The sequence below is a fragment of the Pteronotus mesoamericanus genome, unplaced genomic scaffold, assembly GCF_021234165.1.
Source record: "Pteronotus mesoamericanus isolate MK-2021 breed Mesoamerican mustached bat unplaced genomic scaffold, CSHL_Meso_final contig_123, whole genome shotgun sequence".
Lineage (NCBI taxonomy): Eukaryota > Metazoa > Chordata > Mammalia > Chiroptera > Mormoopidae > Pteronotus > Pteronotus mesoamericanus.
This window is the reverse complement of record NW_026555049.1, coordinates 1,962,182-1,988,894: the sequence shown is the minus strand read 5'-3', so window position 1 is coordinate 1,988,894 and position 26,713 is coordinate 1,962,182. Positions and strand designations below refer to the sequence as shown.

At 39.1% G+C, this 26,713-nt stretch overlaps 1 pseudogene; it reads left to right on the top strand.

Moving 5' to 3' along the window:
• Positions 1–9,997: 9,997 nt before the first annotated feature.
• On the top strand, positions 9,998–25,834 carry LOC129081851 (NEDD8-activating enzyme E1 catalytic subunit-like; annotated as a pseudogene).
• Positions 25,835–26,713: the final 879 nt, after the last annotated feature.

Here is a 26,713-nt window from a genome sequence, read left to right as displayed (position 1 = left end):
CCTTTCCCTTCTCTTCCCTTCTCTTCTTCCCTCCCTCCCTCCCTCCCTCCCTCCCTCCCTCCCTTCCTTCCTTCTTTCCTAAAAAGTTGTTCTGTTGCAAAGCTTTGTCCCCTTGGGACAAAGGAGATCTGCTGAGATCCTGTACAAGAGGTATGTCTTTTAAAGAAGAGTGGTGCAGGGCAGGATATCTTTCTGTTGTTGACGCTCTCAGGACATCACCATGGATTTGGTGTTCAAGTCAGAAGCCAGAGAAAACTCAAATCCATTTTTCCTTTTGCAAGCAACTGCACAGTGAGAGTGCCTTCCACTGGTAAAGGAACAATGAAGAAAAAGCCAACCCTGCCTCTAAAACATTGGCAGTGAAAGGCCATTGGAATGGAAGCCAAGAACCCTGCTGTGGTGCAGGGGGGACAGACTCACGAGTCCGCCACAGTCAGGTATTTCACTTCCTAACAGCCCCTCAGCAGAGAGAAATAAGGACTCCCAGATCGGTCAGAATCCAAACGCCTAAGCAATGTCTCAGTGATGCTCCATCATGTCAGGTAATAATGATTGTCCAGTTTATACCATAATCAGCCTTAATTTTTGATAGTCTGTCTCTTAATCATGTTTAGCCAATGAGCAGTTTGGTTTAAAACATTGAAATTTGAGAGTACCCAAAGGCTTCATATTCCTAGCTGATCATTTTTTTCTGGTAAAATTCTCAAAGGTCATTTGTAGCCAGGGAAATTCCAGGAAAAAAGTGAAAGTTACTTATTTTAAGAACCTTTAAATCATGTGTCATTCGGGAAACAAAGGAAACATAATGCTGCTCAGTGTTTTTGTAGCATTATCTTTGTTTCAGTTTCTGGTTTTCCTTTTTATTGTCATTCAGTATTAATTCTAATTTATCTTTACAATAGAATTGGGTAACAAAAAGAAACCAACCAAAAAAAGGGCAAAAAAATCTTGATCCATTTAATATCATTTTATTTTACAGATATGGGTGTATAGTTTGAAGATATTGGCCTAGCAAGATGGCAACAGGTTTAAAAAATAAAATTCATAAGAAGTTACTTTTTCAGGTAATAATATTTTCCTATAATTTTTCCCAAACTTCTATCCTCAAATATTGCAATCTTTTAGGGTATGCTTGATTGATTTAATTATGAAAAATAACTGCACTTTAAACTTGATTTTCAAAAATAGCAACCGCTTTTATAATATCCATAGCCAATGAGTATGGCAGTCACGGCATTCAGTTATATGGAGTTCCAAAAATATTTGAAGGTTAATACTTAACAGTGCTTACTTGTTTTGACAGTGATTTAGGCAGACTCACTTGAAACTAACAGGCACTGTCCTTAAATTTTGTTCTACCTTTGGTAATTAAGTTTAAAAATATAAGTATTAGAGAATTGTCTCTAAAGTCCCCCCACCATGTGATCTAAATTCCTGGAAGATGGGGCTTATTATATAAATTGCAAGCGAATGCTTTACTTTTTAGTCTTAGATTGTTAATACTACATGCATTTTATGGTACTGTCTCCATGCATGTCCAGTGACTAAGATTTGAGCTCAGCTGTCATGATATATGAGGTCTGTCGAGAAAGTATCCAGCCATGTACTATGAAAAATAGAGGCATTTGTTGAAGAAGGTACAAGAGGCAAGAAACATTGTACATAGGACAATGATGCTCCCGTTCCCTTCAAAGTAGGCGCCTTGGGACCTCACACAGGTCTCCCAGTCTCCATCAGCTGCCCTGTCATATTTTCCTGAATCTCATCCACAGTCTGAAATCTCTTCCCCTTTCAAGGTGCTTTTAGTTTTAGGAAAAGGCAGAACTTGCAGGACGCCAAGTCTGGGCTGTTGAGGGGGCTGAGTCACCTGGATGATTTGCCGTTTCACCAAAAATCTGTGCATGAGACATGATGCATGAGTGGGCGCGTTGTCAAGATGAAGGTGATAATCACCAGTTGCCCTATACCTGTGGCCTTCTTAATCATCTGAATAGTTTCCATGGAGGAAATGTTCAAGCTTAACATAAAATTTGATGCATTTACTTCTTTATTCGCTCAGTCATTTTGAATGTGGTGGCCACACAGTACACATGCTCCCTCAGCAGTGACTAGCGCAGTGAAGTCGTCATTGTTCACGCACATGCATTCCAGTCCACTCTCCTTTGCTGTCAGGTTACATCGATGTCACATACACTGTTCTTGTTACATTAACAATGGCTGGACTTTTTCTGGACAGACCTCGGCATGTAATTTCCTTTTAGTGTTATTGAAGGACTTTGTGTCAATTAATCATTTGACAAATTACCTTATCCTGATTTTGCCATTCTTTAGAGGAATTGCCTATATTTTCTAACTTAAATATTAGTAGTATTATCTAAAAGAGCCATGCAGAATTTTGCTTTAATAAAGCAAGACAAACTGCTCTGAAAAGAACCTTATTTTTCTCCTCAATACAAAGAAAGTTCTTGAAGGAGGTATTCAATTAACATTTTGGAAAATATCTATTCTCAAACAAACCACTCTTCTACTAGTTCAGTGTCTTTCTTCCTTTCTCTCTTTCTTTCTTTCTTTCTTTCTTTCTTTCTTTCTCTCTCTCTCTCTCTCTCTCTCTCTCTCTCTCTTTCTTTCTTTCTTTCTTTCTTTCTTTCTTTCTTTCTTTCTTTCTTTCTTTCTTTCTTTCTTTCTTTCTTTCTTTCTCCTCCTTCTTCCTGCAGCCTGGGTGTCTTCTGATTTCTCTTTCATTTTCTGAAATTAAAATAAGATTGTTTAGAAGCTGGGGCTACAAACCATTTGGAGTGCATAATTTCTCTCTGCCCCATATTTGCCAGAAAATAAAAATATTCAGCGATAACTCCAACTGAAGCACAGCATTGAACCCCCTTCTATGGACTTTGAGGTGCAAGTGTATGAAAGTGGTGCCACTTAAATGACTAAATGTGGCATTCTGATAAGTTTTTGTCCATTGCCAACACATGTTATGTTCTATATTTTAATAAACCTGAAGATAACAATCAGTTCTCAGTGCTTCGGGAGCCTGGCCTATTCCTTTGTGTTTTAATAAGAGCTCCTATGTCACACGTGTTTAGCAATCCTTACCAGCGTTCACAGTGCCCATCCACCAATACCTCTGGCCCCATACCTCTGTCAGAGAGATCAAAAGAAAACAAGAGGCTCAGAGCTTATTTTAAAATCTTTTCTCTTGCAAAGGAAATGAACATTTTAAAATAAAATAAAGATTATTTTGAGGTGACTGGTTAGAATCCCACTTCTACCTACTACTGTTTCTTTTTTTTCTTTTAAAAAAGATCATTATTTTTTTATTGTTGTTTAATTACAGTTGTCCCAATTTTTCCCCTGTTGCTCTCCCCTGCCCTGCCCACCCCCTGCTCCCTCAGTCAGTCTCCACCTTGTACATTACTGTGGGTCCTTTATCCATGTCCCTTGACTAGACCCTTCCTCTTCTTCCCTCTGTTATTCCTCTCCCCTTCCCCTCTTGTCACTGTCAGTTTTGGATCTAAAAGTCGAGTCACAAAGCTGCAACCAAATTCTGAGATTTGGCAGCCTTCATATTGCCAGCGGGTTTCACGCCACTGTGTGCCCACAGACAGCTCTGCCATGATGAAGCAGGCAGACAGGGCAGCCGTTCTAAAAGGTTGCATCTCAGTCTCTGTTCGTCTTGCTGTTGTGTCCCTGTCTTCTTGCTTTCACTTTTTAGGTTGTGTAAAAAAGAGCCTGCTCTTTTCTCTGAATAATTCCCAAATTAATCTCATCTTGTTTGTTATTAGTTAAGCTCCCTGGATCCTTAAGAAAGAAAATGAATGTTCATATGTTGAGGCAAAGGAGATATTTTTGAGAGCCTGGATCTACAGACATTGCTAACAAAAGTGAAAAAATGTCTCTTTGTAGGTCCTGGAGGGGTATATGTTTTCCCCAGCATCTAGGGAGGGGGGTTATTTCACTTTCTGTCATGTGTCCTTGAAGTGCTTATGAATAAAACTGTGTCTTCAATAAAATTCACAAAAGGAACCATTAAGGAAAGTTTGGTGTCCTGGATGTTCCATTCCATAACTGGAAATTTGGTTTTGAAGAAAGGATATTATGTTGACAAGTGGAATCTTTGTATGAGAAAGACTCAGAAACAGATTCATTCCCACATCCTCAAACAGTTTTTGGGAAGCAACTATACAATTTCTTTTCTGGAAAAATTTTATTAAATATGCCAACACTTGCTTAGTCTTGGTGCTTGAATGAATAATGGTGGTGGGGGTGAGGGTGAGGAACAAAAATGCATACTTTTCTTAAAGATGAATCTTCCAATATAATATAGTTGCAAATCTCCTCTAGAATACATTTAAAAACAAAATACAACCACATTGGTAGTACTTGCTACTTTCTTTCAGCTGTTTATCAGAATACAAATGGAAAAGGACAACTTCAGCATCTCTTGTCATGTAATTATATATATTTTAAAGAAATGGACTTGCATTTGGGCTCTGAAGTATTTTTCTTTCCCTACAAGTTAAAGAATTTCCTTTATTCCACTGGTTTTCTAGACTGATATCATTTTGCTCAGATTGTATATTGAGGACTGAATAAATGGGTCTTTTGTAATATTCAACAGTACAATGTTGAGGTTGACCTACAGCCCACTGTATCTGTAGTGTGTAAAAACAAAAGGGGTGTGTGTGGGGAAGAGCTTAGATGCTGCTGCTTAACTTTTGCTCTCTACGAGCAAGATGGAATCTTTCCATTGCTAGCATAAAATAATAAGATGGGAGAATTTTTGGTTGGAATAATGGTTTTAATGTTTTATTTTCAGACATGTCAAACCCCCAAACGAGAGAAGACACTGAGGCCTGTTGCCACAAACCCGTAGATCCGAACTTGTGGTGATAGTCCACACAAGCTTGTGTCTATAGGTATGTGTCTGTTAGGCAATCTCACTGACCATGGGCCTTGCCTGTATCTCACTCAATATCCCTTCAAATTCCTTTATTCTCCTTCCCTTCCCCCTAGTTACCTTTGATAATGGTGGAAATGAAAAGAGGGTCTAATATGGAGAAAGGAAACTTTCTGTTCTAAAAGGAATTTATAGGCTTGACCTCAATTCCCTTATCACTTATAACTAATGTCTGTTATCAAATTGAGAGTCTGGGATTGCAGATGAGGCAGCAAAAATTTGGGTGACTCAGGCAACATTCTGTTGAGTGATGAGAAAATAGATACGTAAACAAGGGTTTGTTTTGTTTTCTGTGTGTTTGACTAATTGTTTTTAAAGTTATAATCTTTTTCGGAAACTGACAGCGACTTGTGTACAAGACCCTTTCCACTCTGATTTGGGCTGTGCTTTGTGGCAGTTCTTCTTCACCTCTTGTTGTCCAAGCGCCATCTAATCAGTCCTTTAAAAATAAAATTATTGATAGAGGTAAATGTGCTTCATTATTTATATTTCTGTAAATATCTTGTAATGTAAGAAGAAAAACTATAAAAAACAAATAGCCTGTTTAGGTCCAACTTCTTATTTGGCCAGTGTCTTCACCATGTTTAAAAGGCTGGAATTAAAATTATTTTACTCTTTTGCCTCTTAAATGTCACCGTTGTGCCAAGAGTGGAAAGTCAAACTGACCACAGATCAAAGCCAAGCTGGCTATACTTGTCTCATTCTGACAGTGTGAGCAGAGAGTCTATGAACAGGACCCAGGGTGAAAAGTGGATCCCACTTCAATGACTGAAATTTTGCATGCCTTTTTGGTCCAACATAGGGCGAGGAATTCCCTTAAGTTTTTGTTCATTTATGTGCAGGGTTTTTTTTTAATAACAGAAAGTACAATATTTACTAAGTTAACATCAGCTAAAAGTTTGAAATAATACATTTTATTTCATTAAATACTGTTTCTTCTTAAGAGCCATATCATTCAGAAATAGATAGAACTCTTCTATAAAGTATATAAAAATTACATAAAAATTAAATATCATATGTCAGAATTAGGAAAGCCCCAATAACATCACGTATGTTTGTAAGGTAGAATATCAAGCTCTGCAAATGCTACACCCAGAGGACAGTGTGGATATACATTTCCTTTATGTTTGTTCTGCATAGCATTGAGGATGGTTGTCTGTAGATCTCAACTCCCAGCCTGCCAAGAAGTCATTGCATCGTTATAGAATGATGGAATGTCACATCCAGAAGCAAAAAATACCTGTCCCCATTGGTGTGTATCATGTATAATTGTTTGCCCAAGGCCTTTATTCACCCATTAAGCAAACAACATAGTTGGTTGGTTTTACATGCCTCTTTGATGTGGTTGACCGAGGATGGATAAATTAAACTTGTACCTACTCTGATAAACACTTACATTTGGTAAAGGCAAAATCACGTCTCATCATCTTTAACCTGCTATTAAGTGTGCTACCAGTGGGACAATGGAGTAAATGAATCCAAGAGATGCTGAACTGCCTTTATGCCCTGCACAAGGACAATGCAGGACTGCAGGACGGCCAGTAGGTGCCCATGTGCTCTGCACAAGGATGACACAGGACAGCAGGATGGCCAGTAGGCGCCCATGTGCCTTGCACAAGGACAATGCAGAACTGCAGGACGGCCAGTAGGTGCCCACGTGCCCTGCACAAGGACGACATGGGACTGCAGGACGGCCAGTAGGCGCCCACGTGCCCTGCACAAGGACGACATGGGACTGCAGGACGGCCAGTAGGCGCCCACGTGCCCTGCACAAGGACGACATGGGACTGCAGGACGGCCAGTAGGCGCCCACGTGCCCTGCACAAGGACGACATGGGACTGCAGGACGGCCAGTAGGCGCCCACGTGCCCTGCACAAGGACGACATGGGACTGCAGGACGGCCAGTAGGCGCCCACGTGCCCTGCACAAGGACGACATGGGACTGCAGGACGGCCAGTAGGCGCCCACGTGCCCTGCACAAGGACGACATGGGACTGCAGGACGGCCAGTAGGTGCCCACGTGCCCTGCACAAGGACGACATGGGACTGCAGGACGGCCAGTAGGTGACTGGCAGGTTGTTTCTTTTTAATGAGTGTTTTGAAACCCCAAGAAAAAAGATTACACAGAACAGTGAATTTTTTCAAAGTTTCTAAAAGGCCTAAGACACTTGATTCACCTGGCTAGAAAACATTCTAATGGAAAGCCCAAAGCCCCTGGACACTTGTTATAAGAAACAGGATATTAAATATTTTACATTATGATGAAATTCAGTATTTTTCCCTTCTTCCATATGAATGAATGGTGCTATAAATACTAATTATTCCTTTGGGGATCCCTTAGCATGGACCAAATATTCTACAGGAAGCTGCAGATTTTCTGGTTTTCCCCTAAAAGACAGAAATATATTTCAGTAGTCATTATTGCATGGAGGTGTAGAGAGAATGGTAATAAAACAAACTAGTTTCATTAAAATTCTCAAATCATTACTATCAAAATACATTTATTAAACTGTAGCACCGAAATGTAGTTTATTTTTTTAAACAGAAAAAAATTTTATCCCAGGAATTACTTTTGATAAAGCAAATGCTTTATCAATATTTGGAATACAAATATTTGTATCCCAAAATTGATAGGTTGAATTTTCTACATGGAAAGACAATGGCATGTGTAGGATTAGAATTAACTTTGAACTTTAAGTTAATATAATTTCTTACTTTTTAGTGTGCTTACCAATCATTCCTCAGTTTTTGTTAGGTCTATTGATCCTGTTTGCTGATTATAGTATTTAACCTCCTCAAATGTCAACTAGCCTCTCAAATTAAGATTTTTAAAATTTCTTGTTCCTATAATGGTGCTGTAATTTTACAGCAATGTCAATATAAATGACTTCAAAAATTTCAAAGATTTATTACAGACAACATCATGCTCAATAAAGTGTGAGATGTAGTAGAGCAACTTTTTTCTTTTGGTACATCCATATAGCTCAAAACTTTTAAGATTCATTCACTCATCAATTCAACAAACCTTTGTAAATGCTTACTATTTGTTGAGCATTTTGCTAAAGATTGAAGCTATAACTTTTTTTTAGAAGATTGGAATCTTTTTCACACACTGAAATTTGGAGCTATTAAGAGGAACCATGTAGGTATAGAATGTGTATTGTTTCCCCAACATAAATCTTAAAGCTATAACTCTTACTTCAAAAAACTAATTATCTGGTCAGGAGCTCCTTTGGAGAATTGCATGTCAGACATTCTGACACATACTTTATTGAATCACGTGTTTAATCATAACATTTGTCCAACTTCCAAGTACCTAATCAAATACAGAGTATGTTTACTCATGGGGAGTCCCTGCTTTTTGTAATTCCAGATACTTGTGATATTGTTTAAGGCCTTTGCTTCTCTTCATCTGGCAGGATTGATGCTGGTAGTGCTTAAAACCTCAATATTCAATAGACTGAGAGCTAAAAAGTACTAGATTTTCTATAGTTAAAAACATTATAACTACTATTCTCCTACAAATACTACTTATATTACTTTACATTTCCTTTTTTCAGTGAGACATTTTGTCACATCATTCCATATCTTAATTACATGTTGTTATTACATGTCTACAATATTTACACTAATTATGTAATAAGCCATAATTGCACTAATACATGGTAATGGGCTAAAATCAGTGTAAATAAACAAGGAAATTCACACAGCAAAAGAGCAGAATATTGAAAACCATTAATATTCCAAGACCAACATCCTTTTGTCTTTGATTGCTAGAAGATATACATGGAGACAGATTTTTTTTTTATATCCAGACTTTTGAAAGATCTGTAAGTTATACATTTAGGCCAATGTACTACTATTTGAGCACATCAAAACTTATTCTCTCTTTGTTGTATCCTCTTTTGCTAACTCTCATCTGCTCTCCATTGCCTTGTTTCCCATTCTAAAAGAGAGGATACAGAATCAGGGAAATAGTCAATATAAGAAAAATAAAAGAAATTTAAATGCAAAGAAAAGAAAATGAATTATGTTTTCTTTTAATGTCCCAGTGAATATAAAATATTATATATAAGTGCATATCTAGAGGCAGAGGACTCACAACCTCTCTCTCTCTCTTTTTTTTTTTTTTTAAGATTGTACTTATTTATTTTTAGGGAGAGTGGAAGGGAGGGAGAAAGAGAGGGAGAGAAACATCAATCAGTTACCTCCAACCTGGGACCTGGCCTACAACCCAGGTATGAACCCTGATCAGGAATTAAATTAGTGACCTTTTGGTTCACAGTCTGGTATGGTGCTCAATCCACTAAGCCACACCAGCCAGGGCACAGTTAACTTCTTGAAGTTCCACATGACATCAGGACTTGAGGCAAAGTTACCAGGTTGAGTTCAGCCATTCTGCATTCCACCCCTCCCCCACTGGATCTCAATAACAAATCCAGTTTACTATAATTGAAGTTACAATATAAGTGGAAGAACAAAGGACTTGACATAAAAAGAAAAATCATCTGGCCCTTAACTTTAGGTTGATACTCCCACTTTGTTCATTCATTCATACATTTTTGGTTTCATTCAGCAAACATTCCTTCCTTCCTTCCTTCCTTCCTTCCTTCCTTCCTTCCTTCCTTCCTTCCTTCCTTCCTTCCTCCCTTCCTTCCTCCCTCCTTCCCTCCCTCCCTTCCTCCCTCCTTTCCCCTTCCCTCCCCCTTCCTTTCCTTTCTTTCTTTTCTTTCTTCTTTCTCTTCCTTCCTTTCTTTCATTTCCTTCCTTTCCCTTTCCCTTTCCTTTCCTTTTAGAGGGAGCATAAGGGAGGTAGAAAGAGAGGGAGAAAAACATCAATGTGTGAAACAAATATTGATCGGTTGCCTCTTGTAAGCATCTCAACCTGGGATCAAACCCACAACCCAGGCATATGCTCTGACCGAGAATAGAATTGGCAACCTTTTGCTTTATGGAATGACACCCAACAAATTGAGCCACAGCAGTCAGGCTACAAACATATTTTTTAGATTTCTATTATGTGTTAAGTAGTAGGCATGCAGCTGGTTACTGGATTTGCACAGGTGAGTAGTCAGTCCTATTTTCAAATAGCTCAGTATCCAGTGAAGGAGACAGATGTAAATAATGCAGTGGTGTTAGGGTTACATTAGATGTATATTTGTGAGATTATCAGAGGAAGAACTCTTCAAATTGAGGTTTGAGGGATAAATGAGAGTTTGATAAAACCAACTTCCCAGTGCTTCTCCCAAACCAGGCAGCATTGATGCAACAGAGGTCACCTCCTCAAAAAAGCTGCCCACCCTATGGTAGCGTGTGAGGGCACAGAGGTAGAAAATAGTCCCTCTCCAGGTAGGTGGAGAAACACTAAATCTACAGCATTTGGATCTGTCTTTTCAACACAGACAGCACTGTAGTAGTGTCCCCCTTTAGTATCCCATGTACGCAGAGGCCCCTCTGAGCACATGCCTAGGCCCAGCTGTTTTGTGAACAGCCTTTACCAGGCAATATCTGGGTCAAGCTAAGCAATGAAGAAAGATGACTGTCAGAGACCACGGAGCAGCCCTCCCAGGAAAAACAAACCGGACTAAATATGAGTTAAGGTGGAGATGGGATGTCACCAAGCCTGTGAGCCTGTCTGCTACTCCAGTGTCTCACTGGAGCTGAAGACGAAAGAAAGGCCCAGATTAAAAATTAATAGACATCTAGGGAAATTTACCATCTTACCATATAAAGAAAGAAACACAGTCACATTTCGTATGTTGCTAAATAAATTGTTAGGGACAGACTTTATGGAAAGTGCTGGAACATTAAACTCTGGAAGGAGGAGCACTTTTTAAATATATGAATTATGTAATGTACATGATCAATACTGTTGAGTGAATGTTCAAAATATCTTTTATTATTGCTTTATCTCTACTTCACTCAGAATCTTGTCTATATCTTTTCACTGTATTTTGGCTTAAGGTGTTTCCCTTCATTTATTGACCTTTAGAAATGTGAGTTTTTCAGTTTCACAAGAGAAACATTTATTTTCCTAATCTCTTTTCAATTGTCCAAGTTTAATTATTGCTCGACTTTTGTATTCTGTCCAAACATACCAAAGGTCATTAGATTGATCAGGACAAGTGCCATTATATAAAATTACCATAATTTTCAAGCACAGAAAATTTCAAGAAGACCAATCCCAAGTACTTCCTCTCTTCTTGTCTGCACAATAATCTAAAGCCAAGGTTCTTGTGTTATTTTCTCTACTAACAGACCCCTTGATATGTTGTCCTTTATGAATGGCCCAAATAGGTGACAACATGAAGAACATTTATAAGACTAACTTGCAATTTTATTGCTTAAGAAGTGGTAGCTTTCCAGCCATTGTGACTGCATGTTCCCAGGTTGAGGTAGTAGGTTGTATAGTTTAGAATTACAACAAGGGAGATAACTGTACAGCCTCCTAGCTTTCCTTGGGTCTTGCACAAAGCAACATGCCACGAACAAAGCATGAGTCCTCTGGGCCTTTTTTCCCCCCTAGGAAAGCCCATGAAAGGTAAGATTGGGTACAATTACTTTAGGGGTATTTTAGAATTCAGGTTTTGTTTAATTCTTGTACCCATGCTGTATTTTCATGTTCTGTTTCTTTTGGTTGAATTCTGTTTTACCAAAAACGTAAGGCTTTCAGAAATTTAATATATCAGTTATTCATTGTCACAATAATGCTACATAATAATAACACAAAACCTCAGTGGCATACAACAAGAAATATATATTTAGCTCACGAGTCTGTGGCTTAGAGACATAGACCAGGCAGATTTTCTGTCTCATCCATTCGGGCTGTGAGCCGTAGAATGAGGTCACCAGGATGAAGAGATAATTCAGTTCTATTCCATGTGTTACATCCTCCAAGAGGCTCCTCTGAGCGCATTCTCATGGAAAAAGCGCTCATGGAAGAGCAAGGACAAAAACAAGCCAAATGGCTTGAGTATCATGCAAGCTTCTGCCTGTTTTCTGTTTGCTAATACCTCTTGGTCAAAGGAAGTCACATGACCACGGCTAGAGCTGTAGTGGGAGGCACTACAAAGTTTCATGGCAAAGGGTGTGAGCCGAGGAAGTTACGACAAATGGGGGCCGGTTTTTACAATCACATTACACTTTCTTGAATTTCATCAAATGCAAGTAATTGCATACCCTCCACTTAGGAAGCTCCCAAGATCAAGAGCCGTGTTTGTGAACTCACACTTGGGGTTTTAAGCTGAGCTGGTCTTTGTCTGAATGCTCTTTACATCCCTGTTAATGAGATATGCTCCAGCCAACTTCTGTGGAAAAAATGCCAAAGACTGGAATGGTAATAATGTGGGAATTGATTATATTAGAATATAAGGCTTAGTCATTTCATGGCGATAACCAATGTCATGAATGGTGGACATTCTGCCTGACTTGGACTGAACTCACACACTCTGCATAGAGTATATGAACAACAAATCAGCACTAAAATCTAAAACTTTTGGCTAGAATAAGGTTGCTCTAAGCTCAGACAGTTTTGATAGACAATACAGGCAGGGAGTCAGAAGCTACCTAATGAGGTTATTCAATTATTTTCTGGTGTTTTAATATATACCATATGTAAAAGATAATGGTTTTATAGCTTCTAGCTATATAAGCTAATCTACCTTTAAAAAAAGATGAGATTCCAGTACTATTACCACTGTGATCCCATGCTTGAAGGTTTTCACAGTGAATTGTAGTGATTGTTGCTTTACTAACAGTTCAGGGATATCTAGCCCCACTTTCATGATGAAACACAGCTGAAGGTTCAGTGTTAGTTTTAGGTCACTCTGAAAGTCTGCTTGCAGAACTGGGGACAAGACTTTAAGTCTCCTGTTTAGTCTTCATTTATCAGTGTGTTCATTTATCCTTTGGAAGAGCCTGTGGCCTTGCTCTGAAAGACACTGTCATTACTTTGTCAATTTATTATGAGTTTGACATGAAACACAGCTATTACCTGTACCTGTGTTGGGTAAGAGTTTGTGTATTAAACATCTGTAGCCACTTGACATATAAAGACCTATTTCATACTGCTTATATATTTATAAAGTGTATATATATATATATATATATATATATATATAGTTATATATACCTATATATAAGTATATAAGTATACACACATATATATGTATATATATTTAGTACCATTAATATATTTATAAAATTTTTTAAACTCAAGTTACCTTCCTGTAGAAGGCAATGAGGTTTTGTCTTTTTGGTGGCATAAACTTGAGTGTTTTAATACAGCCATGATTCCTAAGGGCAGAATAGTATTTGGAGTCCTGCTTCTGAAGACAAAGTAACTTTTACATGGCTGAGGTTCTACTGATTTGGTAGTAGGGTTGCATCTATCAGAGTTTAAATAAATGCCCTGTTTGCTTTCAGAATGGCTGTGGTGTCTAGGAGGTCATACTCCTGTGTCTTTCAGCCAGTATGCATCCTAGAATAAAGAGCTTGCAAACTACTAAATAAATAAGTAAGTAAGTAAGTAAATAAAAATATGTTGGAGGCCTCATTAGATATCTTTGTGTCAGCTTTAGCAGTAATGGATGGTCATTCCTTATTTTCTTCAAAGTGATCATTCCTTATTTTCATCATTACTGAGTACATGTTCTATTCCTTTATGGGATCCCTTCACTGAATTTTATATCTAACAAAAATTTTTGTCCCCGATATCCCAAACATACCATTAATACAAATAACCACAGTATCTTCCGAGAATTAATCCTAGAATTTAAAAAGAGGAATGAAGTGTTGCAGAATGCTACACTTAAAAAATATCATCAAGAAATGATAATATCTATATATATATATAGTGATGTAAATGGTATATTTTTCACGTTTTAAAATTTTTTAAAAATCATATTTAGTCTATTACAGTTGTCTCAATTTTTACCCTTTTGCCTCCCCCCATCCACCCACCTGCACCCCCTGCTCCCACAGTTAATTCCCACTCTATTATCCATGTCCATGGGTCATTCATACATGTTCTTTGTCTAGTCCCTTCTTCTTTCCACTATTCTGGTAACTTTCAGTCTGTTCCATGTTTCCATGCCTGTGGTTAATTTTGTTCATAAGTTTATTTTGTTGAATAGATTCCACTTATAGGTGAGATCATGTGCTATTTGTCTTTTACCAACTGGCTTATTTCCCTTAGCATAATATTCTCCAGTTCCATCTATGTTGTGACAGAAGGTAGGAGTTCCTTCTTTCTTTCTTTTTTTTTTAAAATGCTGATTGATTTTATCTATTTTTTTAAATGTCAAAATCCATTATAAAATATTAAAAAATTTAAATCCATTATAAAGTCTCAGCAATTAAAACAACGTGACACCAGCACAGAAATAATCAAGTAGATCAATTAAATAAAATGAGCATTCTAGAAAAAAAATGTATAGATCTAACAATGGAATATATGATGAAGTTGATATTTCAAAGCAATGGGGAAAATAAGGCCTACTCAACAAATAAGGTGCATGGACCACTATTACTCAAAATAAAACAAATAGCCGTTATTTCACACATTATACAAAAAATATTTAGGTGAGTTAAAAATCAATATGTAAAATCTAAGGCATTTTTGGAGACAATACAAAATAATATTTTTTTACCCTGAAGTAAAATATTCAAACCCAGAAGCTATGAAGTAAAATATTGACAATATGACTATATTAAACATTTAAGACTATACAGTAATATACGTATAAAAAAGTGAAAGGACAAGTAATAGAATAGGAAAGTATTTGCAACACATCTAAAAAAGGGTTAATAGTTTTTTTTTAGGGAAAAAATTCTAGAAACATTTAGTCAAAAACTGGATAAAGATACCAAAAGTCATTTAAAGCTTTTAAAAATAATAGAAATAGGCAAGCAATATGTAAAATCAGGTTTAGTTACAACAAATAATAAAGGAACAATTAAAATAACACATCATTGTCACAATCAGATCACTAAAAATATTGGTAATATCAAGTATTGGTCACTGTGAAAGGAAATGGGTATTCATAGGCTCTTTATCTTCTTAAAGCACTCCCTTTAGCGTATTTTGCAGTGCTGGTTTGGTGGAGGTGTATTCTTTTAGCCTTCTTTTGTCTGGGAAACTCCTCATTTCACCTTCCATTTGAATTGAATAGCCTTGCTGGGTAGAACAGTCTTGGTTGCAGGCCTTTGCTTTTCATGACTTGGAATATTTCCTGCCATCCCCTTCTGACTTGTAGTGTTTCTGTTGAGAAGTCAACTGCTAGTCATATCAGGGCTCCCTTGTATGTTACTTCCTGTTTCTCTCTTGCTTCCTTTAGGATTCTCTGTTTGTCTTTGATATTTGCCATTTTAATGATGATGTGTCTTGGAGTGGGCCTTATTGGGTTCCTCTTTAATGGGACCCTCTGTGTTTTCTGGACTTGTGTAACTTTTTCTCTCCTCCAATTAGGGAAGTTTTCCATCATTACTTCTTCAAACAGGTTCTCTATCCCTTGCTCCTCTCCTTCTCCTTCTGTTATCCCTATTATATGGATATTTATGTTTCAGGTTGTCCTGCATTTCCCTAAATGCCTCTTCATTCCTTTTTAGTCTTTTTTCATTTTCTTGCTCTTTCTAGGAGCTTTTTCACCCTTATCCTCCAGCTCACTGATTCATTCCTCTGCTTCATCTAGCCTGCTTTTGATTTCTTCTACTGTGTTCTTCAATTCAGAAATGGTATTTTTCATTTCCTCTTGCCTCTTATTGATAGTTTCTATGTCCTTTTTCATGCTGATATAGTTAGCAGTAAGTTCCTCATAGTTTCCCTGTAGATTTTGGTAATTCTCTCTGAGCTCACTGACCTCACTGAGCTTCCTTATAATAGTTGTTTGGAACTCAATAACTGATAGTTTACTTGCCTATTTTTCAGGTAGTTCTCTTTGTTGGGATTCCTCCTTTCCCTTCAATTGGGGATTGTTTCTTTGTCTTCCCTTATTTGTGAGACTCTTCTTTTTTGCTTGTGCTTCTTAAATTAATCTGTCTTGGTTTCCTGACTCTGTGTGGTGTGAACTTCCATGGTAGATGACCACTGTTTTTTCTTTCTGGATCTGCCTCTGATGATGTCAGATGTTGACCTGATCTAACCTTAGACAGTCTGTTTGAGACTTCCAGGAATCTGCTGTCTGTGGCTGTCTCCTTCATTTGTTAATCTAGTCACTCTGCACTTAGCAGTCAGGTTTAGGCACGACAAGGTGGGGCAGAGTCCCTCCTTGGGGCAGTTATTTTTATTCTCATGCTGCTGCTGCTCACAGGAGTGATCTGCCTGAGCCAGATGGCTGCTGCTGCATGGGGGATGAGTTAGCACTGGGATCCTGCCGTCTACTCTCTCCGTTCTCTCCCCAAAGCCTGCTTCCCCAGTCTGCCTTCAGGCATATCCAGTCCACTCCGCCCCTACCTTTGCTAGCGACCAGGGTAAGTGGCTGCAAATAAAAATTTATGCATTGGACCTTTACATGGCTCTTTGCGTCTCCAGCTGCACTGTCTCTTGGTTAGAGCAACCCTGCCACTCTTCACTGCTGGCTGTTATCGGTGTATTTTTTGGGCTCTGATGCTGTAGTCTGGAGATGCGTGCTTATGGTTTTGACCCTGCTCTTCTCACGGGGATCCAACTGGCCATTTCAATATCCCTCTGGTGCTGCTGCCTGTGGTCGCCTAGTGCATCCTCTCAAGTCTCTACTGTGCTTCTTACCAGTTAGGTTGTGCTTATGCTGATTCTTCTGTCTGTTTGAGATTATAAGGCTCCTTTCTCACTATTGTTCAGTTGTTTGTTCTGGGTGACTTCTCCACAATTTAGTTGTAATTCCAGATTAGTCCTGGGAGGAGGTCAGTGAGACTTCCACTTACTCCTCCGCCATCTTGATTTCTCCATCGCTGGGAAACACAGGCAACTGCAGCACGATCATCCAGGTATCCTCAAGGAAGAAGAGAGCCTGCATTTGCCGGTGCCTGAGAGCCCTTCTTTTGTTTAAAAACTTCTAAATTTTTATTTTTTTATTGTTATTGTATTACAATTGTCCCAATTTCCCCCACTTTGCCCTCCTCCACATAGCCCCCCCCCGACTCCCACAGTCAATTCTTACATTGTTGTCCGCTTCCATGGGTCATTCATATGTGTTCTTTGACTAGCCCCTTCCCCTTCTTTCTGCCATTATTCCCGTCCCCCTTCCCCTCTGGTCACTATCTTTGAAGGGGAAGCTCTGTCCCACAGTGTCCCCCAGTGTAGCAGATGAAATGAAAATGCCCAACAAAAGATCTGCTTGGAGAGGAAAGGCTGGCTAATCTCTTAGAGAATAAGAGCCCAGAGCACCTTTCTCCTTGGGCTTTTATTGAGTTTAGGTCGTACAGCGGTACAAAGCAGGAGCATAAAGCTCATCAACCTCATCAATCAATGTTAAACAGTAATGATTAAAGGAAGGAGATATGGTTTAAAGATAATAGTAAAAGAATTACAAGAGTCTTTCTGAGTTAGAGTCTGGTAGACAGAGTGACACTCATTTGGCCCTAAAACCTGGGAAAATAAATTCATTCTATGCTCAGACCTGAACACCAGTACTCATTAACTAGATGGCATTCCTACCAAAGCAGGTTTCATAGGATTAAATGCATTCCTTTTCCAGGTCAAAGTGTCCCCAGGAACTGCCTGATCCAGTTTAGGGCTGCACCTGCCCTTAACATTGTTTCACACCTGAGTAAGGCCAGGGGAGCAGAGCAGCCAAGAGATAAGGAGACTTCCGTCATAGAATGAGGACTCCGGCCATGACAAAGTCGAGAGGTGGGGGCCTTTTGGCCCCTTCTCCATGTTCCCCTTCCCTGATGGCCCCTATGTGACTGTGTCTGTCTTAGGTTGCCCCTGGCATTGAGGGATCTTACCCATCATTGATTGACCGGCCATCCTCTGAGGCCAAGCAGGGTGATGTGAGGGCATATCATGCCAGGGGGACAGGTTTTGTCTCCATAGTGGCCTATTTTACCAACACCTCCTTGCTCAGCTTCTGCCTTGGGCCCTCTTGCCTGTCGGCGAGGCTACTGTCCCTGAAACCAGGTGGGATGGTTTCCAACAAATCTGTTCTATGTTTACATGCTTCTGGTTCTTTTTCTCATAAGTTTATTTTGTTCATTAGAGTCCTCTTATAGGTAAGATCATATGGTATTTGTCTTTCACCAACTGGCTTATTTCACTTAGCCAGTTCAATCCATGCTGTCGCAAAAGGTAGGAGTACCTTCTTTCTTTCTGCTGCGCAGTATTCCATTGTGTAAATGTGCCACAGTTTTGATCCACTCATTTATTGATGTGCACTTAGGCTGTTTCCAGCACCTGGCTATTGTAAATAGCACTGCTATGAACATAAGGGTGCTTAAGTTCTTTTGGTGATTTGGGATTCTTAGGGTATATATGCCCAGTAAATGTTATTTTAATTTTTCAAAATATGGTCATTTGATCCAGTTCTTTTCTAGCCCATTGATAAGCTTCAAAAACATAAATGTGTTGCCAGCATCTTGACCTTCATCAATCAGGGAGTGTTTTGCTGACACAATTTAAGGAGGCTCTGGCCAGTTAGTTTATTGAGTTTACAAACTTTATTGAAGACAGGTCATCTGCACTTCCTTATTCGCACACATCACATTCTTTCTACTTGGTTTATACATTTAACTAGTAAGTGAGAATGCAATTAGTCCCCATCTTGTACAGGGTAAATATTCACTTCCAAAGACATTCTCATGTAGACAAACACCGCCTCCTCAAAGCTGACTTTGGCTCCATGTCTTCTCTGAGCTTTCAGAAGACCCAATGAGAAATGAGTTTTTCTTATTTCAACCAGTATATATTTTCTAAATACCTTGTGCAAGCTTTGACTGGAAATAGAGCAACACCCTACCTGATGAATATCTTGTCCCACAGACTATTTTCCCTCATCTCTTGCTTCCTAGACCCTACCCCACCAAAACACTTGTCAAGTCTCTGGTGGCCTTTTATACCTCGTTTTCTTAACAGTTGTACTTCCAAGTTCTATTGAAAGCTTCCTTGCAGTAGTGTTTATCAAACTTTACTATGAATCCCCTGAGGTCTTGTTACTATGCAGATTCTGATGAAGTAGGCCTGAATGAGGCCTTAAATTCACATTTCAACCAATTCTTGCATAAGTCTGATGCTGTGGGTGCATGGGACACACTGCTGGGTAGCAAGGTTTTACATCATCAAATGCCTCTAAATTCCAGACATCCAGGCATGTAAGCTGCAGATAAGAAATTTGGAGACAGCTTCTCATCTTTAGAGAAATACAGCAAGTTTCTCTTTTAATTGTAGTCACACAGCTTATCTTTTAAAAATATCTGTTCATTTGACTAATCTAGAACCTTAAGGTGCAGCACTGTGAGATGGGCATTTTAGAAGTAGTGACACTGAGTATAGCCCTAAGGATCTTTCAGTCGTTCAGCAGAAGCACCCATGAGCAGCTAATGCAAACAGGATTCAGCAGGGGTGGTGGGGCAGGCATGAGTGCAGGTACCAGGCCTGGCTCCGCAATACCTCAATCATTTAAACTTTCTGAACATCAATGCCCAATTATGTAAGCACATAGACTAGAAGGGATAATTTCTGAGATGTCGTTAATATAGAATATTCTGCAATTCTGGGACTGTCATTCAGGAATCTTAGATAACAGTGGCCAGAATCTTACATAGAAGCCTCCATGGCCTTCTGCCTTTAACACAGACGGGGATTTCCCAGTTCCATTTCTGTATGGTGAAAGAGCCGTGCACAGCATGGTACGGCACACTTTGGAATAATGGATTCCACCATAAACTATAAACACTGAAAGCCACATTAAGGCAATAGGAAAAAAGTATCCTAAGCAAACAGTAAATACTAATCCCCTTGTTTCTTCTATGGTTTGCAGATCTCTAGGGTAATAAATAAAAGTAAATTAATTTCTTCCATGTGAATGTCTGTGTACAGAGTATGTTAAAGCACTGAATGTCATTTAATGGCAGAGAGTACCTCAGTGGTGAACAGGTGAGGGATACGTAGGGTATGTGAAATTCATCATCTCCCTCCCTGGTCCTCGTTTGTGTTCTTTCTAAACAAAAATTATGTGCTTTGTGCTCCGCCACGAACTGCAGGGGGTGTGCAGGAGAGGCTCTGTGGCCATTCCCAGCGCTTTCACGTCGGCCACAGAACCCCCACTGTCCTGTGCTAATGCAAAGTGCAATAACGTTTAGCATTAGGACATCTCTGAGTCAAGAGGTTAACAGAAAACACATCTTCCATTGTGTTCCTGCAGCTCTGATACTGTTAATGGCAAAAACACCACGGAGACAAATAGATCTCTCTTTATGGAAGCTCTGGGTGAAGAGAAAATATATAGGACATCTTTACAATACGAGAGCCCTCTCTGTATGGTGCATTACGGGAAGGACAGAGAGGGGAGAAGTTCGTGCAGCATTACGCGTGATATGGCTTGAGTCTTGTCTAGAGGGAGGATTCTGTCTCCTCCAAGTTCTTTCTGTTACTTTGATAAATAGTTTCAGTCCTGGTAAGGGGGATGTGAGGTTTAGCCTTTGAACGTACAAACTCAGGGAAAGAGGACTCTCTGGCTAGGCATAGTGGAAGTTTATGGGGAATTTTCTAAAATGTGTCCAGAAGTCATATATAATGACACAGTTGCCCTTTTCTTTCCTATTTTATTATTGTACATCTTGCCTTTTCTGTTATGTGCTTCAGAGATAGGGGCTGTGAATGTATTTTTGAAAGGGAACCATGGCAAAAAAGATACATTATAATTACGCTGAGATATTTGCTTAAAAATTACCTGAGATAGAACCTGTATTCTTTGTCGCCATATAAAGATGATATGCAAACATATTTTTGTGGTATTATTATCCGTTCACTTAGGAGTGCCCTTTATGGAAATCTTAGTCAAGGTTGCTTCTTGTTCCTATAGAATTAAAAACAAAATTTGTTTTATAGTTTATGAATTGTGAATCAAAAGCTTAAAATTAAGATGTTTCATTTTTTTAAGACCTAAAGACTTCATTCTGTGGTAAAAATTAATTAATTGATTAATTAATTCTGGATCAAAAATTTGTTTGGGGGATATTACGTGCATGGTGTAGATGTGCCAAATCATTATCAAATTGTCTGTGTTATAATAGTCTTTGAAACATTTTGAGGATATACACTACTGATTATCACTGTCTGGATTTGAGGGTAGCAGGTGGCAAGTGGAGACTGCATTCAGCTTTACATCAAACTGAAAACTTTTAGATGGTTTCCAAACCAGACTGATGCACTGCAATACTTAGTACTGTAATTGTTGGTTCAGTTGCACCAAGTGTAGCCAAATTTCATGTATAAAGTTCACCAACTCCAGGAAACAGGGAAAGGAATTCCAGAATGACTCATTGTTTAATGAATAAGGCCCCAAGTGTTCTGTGGTTGCCACTTTAAAATTTGAATAAAATATATAGAATTCAAATCATAACTTGAATTCCAAATTCAGGAGATCATGCTCAATGGTGAGCCTGCAGTATTAACTGCAAATGTGGCTGTGGTCACCTGCTCCTCAGCCGCTCCCAACACGAGGGGCACTCAGGACGTGCATTCCGCACCCTCTCGAGGTCCAGAGTCTTCACATCTCTTGAGTAATGATAAATACCAGAACAAATTAAAGCAAGCATAACTAAAGGAGAATACATTCCCAAAGACTGAACAGAAAGGTATGAAATGAATTTTTGAGAAGTAAACCAAGAAGCAGAGTTTTGGGATTAATCAATACAGTCTTTTTTAAACAAAATTGCTATATATAAGATACATGAAAAACCAGTTTAAAAAATGAAGATTATATTCTACTTAAAGCTAAAAGTGTTCTAAATACAGTGTAACATTTAAAATTTATAAATTATTCGGAATCTTGTATGCTTGAAGACCAACATTATATTTATGTCTTAAAGTTCATTGGCATGCAGAAGTGCCAACTATTGACTTCAGCTTGGCAGAATATTTGTTAAATTATATTTTGCCCTTTATATTCTATGACTTAAGAAAACTCATGTTAATATAGACTGCTTGATCTCATCCAATGGAAAAGTACCAAAATATCCTTTTGCAAATTAAACACTATTCTCAACCAATCTACCAAAATATTTAGTTGTGAATACAGCACATGTGAGGTCAGTCCAGAAGGTATCCAGCCGTGTAATATGAAAAACAGAGACATTTATTGAAGAAGATACAAAATACAAGAAACATTGTACATAGGACAACGAAACCTCAGGCCCCTTCAAGGTAGGCACCTTGGGACCTCACACAGTTCTCCCAGTCACCATCAGCTGCCCTATTGTATTTTCCTGAATCTCATCAATGGACTGAAATGTCTTCCCTTTCAAAGGTGATTTTAGTTTCGGGAAAAGCCAGAAGTCACAGAGCACCAGATCTGGGCTGTAGAGGGGCTGAGTCACCTGGGCGGTTTGACATTTCACAGAAAAAACTTCATGAGATGTGATGTGTGAATGGGGGTGTTGTGATGAAGCTGCCGATCACCAGTTGCCAATAACTGTGGCCTTCTGAATCATTTGAATATTTTCCACAGAGGAATGTTCATGCTTAATGCAAACTTTGACGCAGATTCAGTGCTCTGTTCCCTCAGTCATTTTGAAGGTGACAGCCACACAGCACACACGCTCACTCAGTGACTTCTGCTGCCCCGCCACTGACTAGTACAGTGAAGTCGTCATTGTTCACACATGAGCATTCCAATCCTCTCTCCTTGGCTGCCAGTTACATCAATGTCACACAATGCATTCTCGTTACATTAACAATGGCTGGGTTTTCCAGGCAGACCTCATACCTCACCCTGTGAACTTGTGTGGTTTTGAATTTACCCAGCCCTGCTGAGTAGTCTCTGTCTTCGCCAGATCACCTCTCTCTGCTTTCCCATTCTGTCCGCAGCGATTGACCTTCATGGGCCGCCTCAACAATCTTATGTGCCCTCCTTCTGGTTTCCAAATGTGTTCGGATAAAGAGAAGCACCTGCAGGAGACCAGGGGAGAGGGCAGAGGTCAGGGCATCTGAGAGCCCTGACTTTCTTCCTGGGGCACATGGGGCTGACCTGGCTTCACTCCTTCCTGAAGATGGCTGCATCTTGTACTGGTTTTCAGGAACTGAAGAGAGGACTTTGTAGTCCTCTCCTTGTTCTCTTGGGCCTGTGTGTGGTTATAACTTCCCCCTGTTGTTAGCCCTAGGACGCTGTACCACCCCTGTTGGTCTCTCTTAGCTCCACTCAATCTTTGTAAATACAATTGGCCCTTGAAAAACACAGGTTTGAAATGTGCAGGTCCACTTATAAGTGGATATTTTTCAATGAATATGCAGCTGGTCTTCCAGATCCCCAGGTTTCTCACTGGGACTCAGCCAACTGCGGTTGCAGGAGGCCGACTGTTGCATTGTTCTAACCCATATTGTTTAAGGGACATGAGCATCCATGGGCTTTGGTGTCTGTAGAGGGTCATGGAACCATTCTCCCTCAGGTACCAACCCCCGAGTTGTTCAAGGGTCAATTGTAATTCTTTTTCTAAACTTCCCCAGTTTCCCCATCTGAAGGTGCTATTTTTTTGTCTGGACTTTAAATTTCTAGCGAAAGTCAACATAAGCTACATAAATAGAAATTAGTGACTAAGTTTCCATCCTGTGTGAGAGACAAGGGATGGGGGGCAGAGAGTTGTTTCCCGTAAGACAGCAAACTGTAGGAGGACAGGGGCCCACCCAGTGCCTCCTTCTGAAGTCTTCACCTCACACGGGGCTGAGCTCACAGCGCACACGCTGGGCACGTGCAGTGTCTTACTGAGTGCCTCTGAAATCCTCAAATTTGTTACAGGCTTAAATGGAAGGTAAGCTCCTGACTTAGGATATAGACTTCAAGAAGTCAGGACCACATCTTTTTTTTTCAATGGCATGTTTAATAATTGCACATGACACACATATCATAGCCAGTCTGGAAATTATAGCTTGATAAAAATAGAAGATTAACTTCATAGGTTGGGTTAATTTTGGGTTAGTAGATGAGAAATAATTCTATTTAAAATATTTAGATCTAATTTTCCTTACCAACTCCAACCTTGCTATTTGTTAGCTTTTTCATTTCTACTATTGTTAATATATCTACTTATATTAATATTAATATAATCTAATATATAACTTATATTTTATAATGTATAATGTATTATATAATACAATGTATTTTATATAATATATAATGTATAATGTATTGTATAATATATATTATGTATAATGATAAATAATACATTATAATATAATCTTATTATATATTAAAATGTATAAGCAAATATATGTTCACCTCTCCAGTAGCGTTGACCATTTTATAAATATGATCTGGGCAGAGCTGCGTGGCTGAAATAGGATTCAGGAACTGCAGAGTGGGAGTGCGAGGAGCCAGAGAAGAAAAGAAAGAGAACAGCGGCGCTGCCGGCTGAGAAAATCGCTGTCGATGGTGGGTGTGAGGACACTGGAGACTGGGAAGGTCACGGGAACCATGTAAAGAAGTCCCTCAAGCAATCTGGACCCTTCACACACCCTGATTCCTAACTGAGCACTGAATCTCTCCAGTTTTTTTAGATACAAGTGAAGTTCTAGGCACTGGAGCTGGCGGCTTAGGGTGTGAGCTCCTGAAAAATCTGGCATTGTCTGGTTTTAGGCAGGTTTGTGTTATAGGCATGGACACCATAGATGTTTCCAATCTAAACAGCCAGTTTTATTAAGGCCTAAAGGTGTTGGAAGACTTAAACGGTAAAGTTGCTGCAGAATTTCTAAATGACAGACTTCCTTCCTAATTGCAATGTAGCTCCACATTTCAACAAGATCCAGGATTTTAATAACACTATCGACAGTTTCGTAAGATTGTATGTAGACTGGGCTCTGTCATAGCCAGAAGATGGATAAATCGCATGCTGCTATCTCTTCTAAATTATGAAGAAGGTGCATTAGATCCAAGCTCCATTGTCCCTCTGATGGAGGGGGGACAGAAGGTTTTAAAGGAAATGCCTGGGTGATTGTGCCCAGAGGGACTGCTTCTATTGAACGCACACTGGCACTGGACCCACCGCAGGCTCGTTCTCCCGTGTACAGCATGACGTGCATCTCTGCCCAGGCTACCAGGACACTGTACTGAGTGTGCAAGGATATTGCAGTGGCCTAAGAAGCAACATTTTGGAGAAGGGATTCCGTTAGATGGAGATGATCCTGATCATATTCAGGGGTTTTCCAAAAATCCCTAGAGAGGGCATCAGAATATATTATTAGGGGTGTTATACCTAGACTCACTCAGTGGGTAGGGAAACGAATCCTTCCAGCAGCAGCTTCCACACATGCAGTTGTTACAGCTGTATGTGCCACAGAGGTTTTTAAAACAGCCACAAGTGCCTATGTTCCCCTTGGTAACTAGTCGGTATTCAGTGATGTGGATGGACTGCACACCTACACATCTGAAGCAGAGAGAGAGGAGCACTGCACAGCTTGCAGCCACTTCGACCAAATATTCCGTCTTCTCCATCAGCAAAACCGCAGGAAGGTTGGGATTATCTAACCGATAGGGCTTCGCTGCAGATGAAATCTCCAGCCATCACAGCCACATTAGAGGGGAAAATAGAACACTACACTTGTAGTCAGTAATTTCTTTTGAAGAGTAAACAAGGCCAAATCTGTCCAAGACATTGAAAGAATTGGGATTTGAGGGCAAGAACTGGCAGGTGCTGGTGTCACCACACCACAGATTGTACTATTCAAATTTCATTTTACTTCTTAAGGAAAATAAATCTGAACATAATAGAAAATTTATGGAAATGTTATATATTGTGAATGCTAAACAGTTTAATGGGTTCATTTTTAGCATTAGTGTTGCTGGCATTTGATTTTCTATGTTTAAATGTAATGGACCACTGTTTCTTAAGACAGGATTTGGAGTTGGTGCTTGCAAGCATTTTCATTATAATATGAGAGATGAGGGCTGGGGAGAGATTTTGAGCGATCGCATTGCTGCTTTTAGAGGAGGCAAACACACTCTTGTGTGTGAGTTTTCTTATTAAGGTCAAGGAATGCATTACTCAGTTTTCATCTGAGCACCCACATATATAAAAGATACCCCTTTAAAGAAAATAAGAAAATTTAGTTTTAAATAACATTAAATATTATAATTTCACATCTGGAGCATATTGAACATAGCCTACATCTTGCTTGATTAATATTCATTTAATCATGTCTGTCCAAATGATATCAATTTTTGCAAAGTTTGCCTTGTCCATATTAATCTGTAAATGGTGTTAGAACACAATACCTGCACATGGAAATGGGAAATATTTTCATGTGTTTACCTGTAGTGCTATAGAGGCCAATATGTACAACATTAAAGCCAAGACATGGATGTTTAAAATAATTTAATGTTTAAACAGTTACTACTAATGCTTTTGCACTATTAATAAAATCATATATTGTCTACTTTTCTCACTGAAACTTCTTAAACTATATTAAGGTTAGTTAGTAGTTCATTTGTACTGTAGGAATAATTTTAAAACGTGTAGCAAAATTACTAATACAAAATTTTTGTGGCACCTGAAAAAAAACCAACAAACAAATGATAGAGTAAAAGGGAATAATTACCAGAACAGGTATCTTCACTATCTCTTTG